This window comes from Pelodiscus sinensis, chromosome 31, assembly GCF_049634645.1.
Source record: "Pelodiscus sinensis isolate JC-2024 chromosome 31, ASM4963464v1, whole genome shotgun sequence".
Classification (NCBI taxonomy): domain Eukaryota; kingdom Metazoa; phylum Chordata; order Testudines; family Trionychidae; genus Pelodiscus; species Pelodiscus sinensis.
In genome coordinates, this window is record NC_134741.1 from 3,084,049 (window position 1) to 3,091,067 (window position 7,019).

Here is a 7,019-nt window from a genome sequence, read left to right on the forward strand (position 1 = left end):
AAGATGGAAGTGAATCCTGCTACCTGTGCCATGGCCTGGCCCAGGAGGGCTTGGGTCTAGCAACTTTTCACCCCGGCTTTGTGGGAGGCCGAGTAGGAAGGGGCCTCTGGAGTAGGGGCCCACTCGTTCCTGCAGAAAATGAAACAGGCTGAGCATTTTGCAGAGAACAGGCCAGAGCCCTTCTCCTGTCCCTGGAGAGATGGAAATGGGGCCGTTCTGTGTGGGGAAAGAAGTGGGTGTGTTGGGAGTGGGGTTTGAGTTCAAACCCCTCCACAGACCAGAACCCCACATTAGGGACAAGAAAGAGCTTTGAGTCAGGGAGTGGAGAACACTTGGCTCCTGTTATGCTATGCTGGCATATTAGGAAGACTGGCTAGCTCAGTTGGTAGAGCATGAGACTCTTAATTTCAGGGTCATGGGTTCAAGCCCTGTGCTGGGCGGTGCCCTTCCTTAACTCACATTCTCAGCTTGCAAGCAATTGGCTCTCAGTTTTCACCAGGGTTTTAGAAAGAAAAAGTCTAGTCCTGGGGTCCAGCTTCAGTAGAAGCAGAGAGAGAACCAACTGCAATTTCCATCTTCTGAGGAGAAGGGAAGAGGATTTTCTTCTCAGTTCTAGCCACATCAGCCCAGGGAGGAGAAAAAATAACCCTTCCCCCGTCAGCTTCTGTAGCTTCACCTCCTTCCACAGCAGCTCCAGCTTTGAGCTACAAATCTCAAGGGGCTGGTGAGGAAATGAGGAGCTGGCAGCTCCGGTTAGTTGCTTCCGTGAGAGCAAGAGGTGGAGTGTTCACAAGGTTCATTCTCCTCCCCTGCAGAGCAGGGTGTTAGAAAGAGCTAGGAACAGAACAGTCAGCCAAGTTCCATCCCCTGAAGTGTGATTCTGTGCTGTAGTGGTTCTCCTGTTTCCCTAATGTGCAAAAGGTCCTTGGTTCAAAGCCAGGTGGAAACACAGGGTCTTCTCTTATTTCTGCTCCCCTGGGTGCCCGGGTAAGTGCAGCTCCTCCTGCCCGAGATGAGCCCAACTCCTATGCAACAGAGGGGGGTGACATCAGCTGAGGGTGCCAGCGTGGGGAAGCCAGATGGGTCAGGCCAGGCACCTGATGGACACTTGTGTTTTAGCCTCCCATGTTCTCAGAAGCAGGTGTATGGGGCCAGTTCCTCCTGCTACTTCCCTAAGGTGACTTGCCCAAGGAGGAAGTAAGGCAGGAAGGGAACAGAGGAGGGAGGCCAAGCTGAGGGGGGCAGGACAAAAGCTCAACGTCTCAGTGGGACTCAGTAGGGTGAGCAGAGACCTCCCCCCTGCCTTGTTCTGCCAAAGCCTGTGGGGGTGGGGCTGGCTGTGGGGAGGCAGAGCCCTGTGTCTGTCTCAGGGCGTCCCAGGGAGGCTCCTTGCAGCCCAGGAGAAGAAGGGGGCTCTGGGTGGAAGAAAAACAAGCAAAGCTGGTCCCAGGGGGCCTGGGCCAGGGCTCCAGTTTGGCCCAGCTGAGTGTCAGGTGCCTTGTGTAGGTCCCATGGTCTAAGAGGTAGCACTAAGGACTCTGAGTCAACTCTCTATCTATGCTGCACCTAAACTTGAAATAAGATGTTACATCAGGGCTCTCTCTACACTACAGAGACAACGCTTTAGTCCAGAGAACACATCTGCTGAATTTTTTTCGGAAGAGCAGACATGCCTTTTTGGTGCCTCTGTGAACCTCATTTTATGAAGAAGGGATGTTACAAAAAAAGGTTTTTTCCCCCACATTTGGCCCGGTTGGAAAAGCTTCTTCCAGAAAAAGCTATGCAAACTAGGGTTCACAATTTGCCTAGCTTTTTCAGAAGAACAGTGTGTGTAGACATAGCTTGAGTGATGCACAGCACTGGTAGGAGACATGGGGGGACAAAAGGGTCTGTGGGCACATGCAGCCTTTCAGAGCAGCCCTTGACCCCACCCTTGCTGGGGTCTCCTGGGACCTGTCTGGACTAAAGCCCATCCTGGTGTCAGCCTAAGGATTTCCTGTTCTGTAATAGCTACTCTGGAAATGGGGAAGCACCTAAAGTGACTCTGGTGGGATTTGAACCCACAAGCTTGGAATGATTGACCTAGCTCAGAGTGAGCACCAAAGCTTAGAAAACCACACACACTTTCCATTGTGCCACAGAGCCTCATAGACTACTACTTTTGTTGTCTCTGATATCTGCTTTTCAGCCTGGCAATTGCTGGGGGAAAAGAAAGGGGAGCCATGTCTGTCTCTTTTGGGAGAGCAGGTAGGGAGAGGGAGGGGCCACTGAGCCCCCTGACAGTGAAAACAATTGGGCTATGTGTAAGCGGGGGAATGATCCCGCTATTGTGGGGAACTTTCCTGGCTTCTATACACCCCGGTGAAATGAACCAGCGAAAGGATCTGAGTCCCCGCTCCCACTTCCTTTACCCCACGGCTCCCTGATCCTGAGGGCTCCCCCTCCACTCTCCGGAGTAGCAGAGCCCAGGTTTCCTGGGGCTTAATCCCTGACCTTGTAGTCACTAGGGGCAGGAGTTAGGGTGTCCCCACTCCGAGGTGCTCTCTTTACACTGCAGGCCTTCTTGGCCCAGTGATCACTTCATAAGGTTCAAAGCAAATACAATTTATTAAACAACAACTGATTAAAGAGAAAAGAATAAGACAAAATGAGAATGGTTAAATGAGAACACCCAGCCCTGCTCTGTAGCACAGGGACATCAAAACAGCAGTCTGCAGGGTGTAAGGACAGTCCACAGTCTCTTTCTTAGAGGCCCTGGATATGCTGCAGGGGGGGCTACAGGCTGGACATGCTAGCTCTGGTAGTGACCACACAGTCTCAAGCTCGAAGTGGCCAGACCCCTCTCCCAGTCCAGAGCCTTTCCCCACACTTTGCTTGTCCCAGGTGCTCACCACATCCAGCTGCAGGCTGTGCTGCTTGGCCAGTTCCAGCTCCTTGTGTTGCTTCTCTGTTCCTTTTGGCTCTCTGAGCACTGCCAGTCTGCTGCTCAACACAGGGTCTGCTCTCCTTGAGTTGTGTACGCCTGGCTCTGCTGCTGCAAAAACTGCCCCTCAGCACAGCTTGCTCCTCTTAGCAGTCTCTCAGCTCTCTGTTTTTGCAGGACTTCTTCACACAGCTTGTACTCCTATTTCAGCTCTCTGTCTTTGCAGGACCTCTTCTGCACACAGCTTGTTTGTTCAGAGAGAGAGCCAGAACAATCCCAGCTCACAGGGAGGACGGGGCCTGGCCTCTCCCCTTCCTCACTGGCCTGTCCAACCTGTCAATCAGGCTGAGCTGGAGTGTTGGCTGCTTTCCATTGTCTCTGGGGTCAATCAGTCTCATGAACTCTTCCCCTTCAGATACTGAAGCAAAATGCAGGACAATGTAGCACTTTAAAGACTAACAAGATGGTTTATTAGATGATGAGCTTTCGTGGGCCAGACCCACTTCCTCAGATCAAATAGTGGAAGAAAATAGTCACAACCATATATACCAAAGGATACAATTAAAAAAATTGAACAAACACTTGAATTATCTTACACATTATCAAGATAGCTTTCCCAATTATCACCTCTAACACCATTAACTCACAAACATCCCACTCTCCCCACCTCTAATATCGTCAATTCACAGACACTTACCTTCCTTCCTCCCCCCCCCCATCCCCCTCCTGTTCTGAAATGTGATTTGTCCTTTTCATATGTGTTCATTTTTTTAATTGTATCCTTTGGTATATATGGTTGTGACTATTTTCTTCCACTATTTGATCTGAGGAAGTGGGTCTGGCCCACGAAAGTTCGTCATCTAATAAACCATCTTGTTAGTCTTTAAAGTGCTACATTGTCCTGCATTTTGCTTCAGCTACCCCAGACTAACACGGCTACATTTCTATCACTATCCTTCAGATACTGTGAGCTGGCAAACCAGAAACTCCCACAGAGTTTTAGTAAGGGGTAACAGTGCCCTTACATATGTCTACACAGAAAGGCTCTTGCAGCTTAGATGAGGTGGTTAAGGTGGTGGATTGCTAATCCATTGTGCTCTGCGTGCCTGGGTTTGAATCCCATCCTTATAGGGTATTTGCAGCCCTTCCTCTTGCTTCACCCAGATCACTCTTCAGTTCAGTGCCAGCCCTTCCTGTAACCCTGCCTGCCCCAGCCCTTCCCACTGCAGCCTGGGGAAAGGGGAAATCTCCACAGAGACACTCCTAGATGGCACCCTCAATCCCTTCTGCCCTCAAGGGGAAACCTCACAAAGGAGATTCCAGGCAGCCAGGCCAGGGGGGTTCTCTGAGATGCCCCAGCCATGCATCCTGTCCCACCTGGCTGTTGCCATGGACCCTCTGTGAGGTCACTGCCTCCCTACCAATGAGCTGAGGTGCTGCACAAGGCCCTTGTGATGTCACTGCTGCCTTGCAGGCTCATGTCCTGCCCCTGGCCAGCCCCTTGGCATGTGTGAGCTCCTCTCCCTCTTCCCCCGTCACTCAGGGCTGGTTCTGGGGCTCACACAGGGAACATCAGAGGCTGCTCACGGTGCCACATGCCCCCAAGGTCACCTTTTAAATGTCAGGGAAAGCCAGGGTCTATCCCATCCCTTCCGCAAGACCCCACCCCTTTGCTGAGCCCCTGTCCTCCCCAAACTTTTCCATGGACTCTTGGTTACTAATGGACACTCGCCACTAATGACACAATTACACCCCAGCCATTTTGCTAGGGCTGCAACTGGGGAGAAAAGTTTAATTTAAATCATTAAATGATTAAGCGTTTGAACTGTCTTATGTTAGTTGATCAAACTTCATTTTAAATAAAGGAAAACATTACGGCCAGCACAAAAGGTTTTGGTGCCACACCCCTAGAGACTCTGGAACAAAGAAGACACGTGAGAAGAACCCAACTTTCTTCCTTTTGCTGTGACATGGATGGATCTAGCTCAGGTTTCACCCAGGGGGTCTGTCTGCATGTGAAGTACCTGTGACAGCCCCTGTGCTCCTCTGCCCCTCATCAGCAATGCCACCTACTTGGGGGAGAAGTTGCCCTGAGACTTGCAGAAGGGACAACTTGGACGAACTAATGTTGTTTAGGTACCTTTGATAGCTCAGCTAGCAGAGCAGAGGGCTGTAGAGTGTGCTTAGCAAATGATCCTTAGGTTGCTGGCTCAGCTTGAAGGAGCCTTTCTCTTCCCTCCAGTGTGGCCTTAGCAGAAAGCAACCAAGGTGGTTATCTTGGATCTGTGTCTTCAGAGCCCTCCACTTCAATTGACAAAATGATTGTGGGTACGAGCTGCCAATCACATTTCTTGGGCTGCGTAGGTTCTGTCCACACACAAAAGTTCTTTTGGAACAATGGCCATTATTCCACAACAACAATGCAAGAGACTACACAGCAATTCCATTATTTTGAAATAATTCTGAAGTAACAGACGGCTTATTCCGACTTCTGCAAACCTCATTCTATGAAGAATAACACCTGTTCCAGATTAGCTATTTCAAAATAAGGCCTGTGTAGATGCGCCACTGCTGCTAGTTTGAACTAGCCCCTCCCCAGGGTCATTCTGAGTTATTCTTCCTGGGGCTCTAAATCGAGGTAGCTCGTCTACACTGGGGAGCCTGCCTCAGACTATTCTGAGGTTTCCCTGCAGTGTAGACGTGCTAGTTAGAAATAAGCTATTTTGGAATCACTATTCAAGACCAGCTTATTCCAAAATAAATGTGCTGTGTAGTCATAGCCAGAGGGATGAAGCAGCAGGAGGGAAGCCTGAAGTGCAGAGGTCAGCTAGAAAACTGAGTATCCCAGGTACCCACACACACTGAGCCACATTGGTCCCATGGTGTGAGGGGCAGCAATCAGGACTTTGAAACCTGCAATCTGAGTTCCAATATCAGTGGGACCTCCTGGGGTGGGCTTGTTGTTGTGAGGTTTTTCACACTGCATGTCTATGTCTACACTGAAATCTTTTTGCACAAAAATGGCCATTCTTGTGCAAAAACTAGCAGAGTGTTTACCCTGTATATGCAATCTTGCACAAGAAAATGTACAGTAAACCATTGGAAAAGATGGCTTCTTGTGCAAGAGTTATTCCTCTCCCCATAACGAATAAGCCCTCTTGCACAAAAAGGCAGTGTGCATAGGCAAGAGGGATTTCTTGTGCCAGAAACCCCTATGGCTAGAGCTTTCATGCACAAGAGAGTGTCCACAATTCTCTTTATAAGAAGATACACCATCTCATAGACCTGGAAGGAGCCTTGAGAGGTCAGATAGTTCTGTCCTTGCGCTTAAGGAAGCTCCAAGAACCATCCTTGACAGATATGCCCCAGATACCTAAATGGTTACCTCAAGAATTAAACTCATAACCCTGGACTTAACAAACTAACATTCAAACAACTGAGCTAACCTTCCTAGCTTTTAGGGCTAAAGCATATAGCAGTGTGGATGTGCTCTTGCACAAGAACTCTTGCCCAAAACAGTTCTTGGGCAAGAAGCCTGCAGTGTAGATGGAGCCTAAAGTTTTTCATATTTTTTGTTTTAAAAATAGTTCAAACAATTGTTCAATGTGCCCCAGGCCTGGAATTGTGCTGCAGCCACCTCCCTCGCTACGGTCGCTGGCTCCATGTGCATTGGCCTTCTGTCTGGGTGCTGGCAGGGGGGTGAGAGGTGGTGAGTACCGATGGGTAACAGGTGCCAAGGCACATACAGAGACGCCAGTGCCTGCATCTCTGCAGGTGACTTCACTTTGCACACCTCAGCTTTTAGCAAACACTCTCCTCCTATCTGCGCCTAACACCAGTGTTACTGTCTGCTCCTGAGGGGTCCTGTCTGGGGAAAAATGGCAATTCCAGGGGACACTTGCCCAGTGTTGAAACATCTCACAGATAACATAGTAAAGAGGAAGCCAAAGAGACTCTACATTGTGGGGAAAATCAAATAACTCCAATTGTGTCTAAGGGGGGACTGTGCAGAAATCATAACTTTCTAAAAGAAAACTGCTGTAAGGGTTAAAAAGTTTTCCAGGCCTCTCTCCCTGTAACACAGAGAAATCAAATT

The 7,019-nt window shown here is 49.5% G+C and overlaps 1 non-coding gene across 1 annotated transcript; it reads left to right on the top strand.

The window, feature by feature from the left end:
• Nucleotides 1–367: 367 nt before the first annotated feature.
• Nucleotides 368–440, top strand: TRNAK-CUU (transfer RNA lysine (anticodon CUU)). Its single transcript has one exon. It is a non-coding gene; the product is annotated as a tRNA-Lys (tRNA).
• The last annotated feature ends 6,579 nt before the right edge of the window (nucleotides 441–7,019 follow it).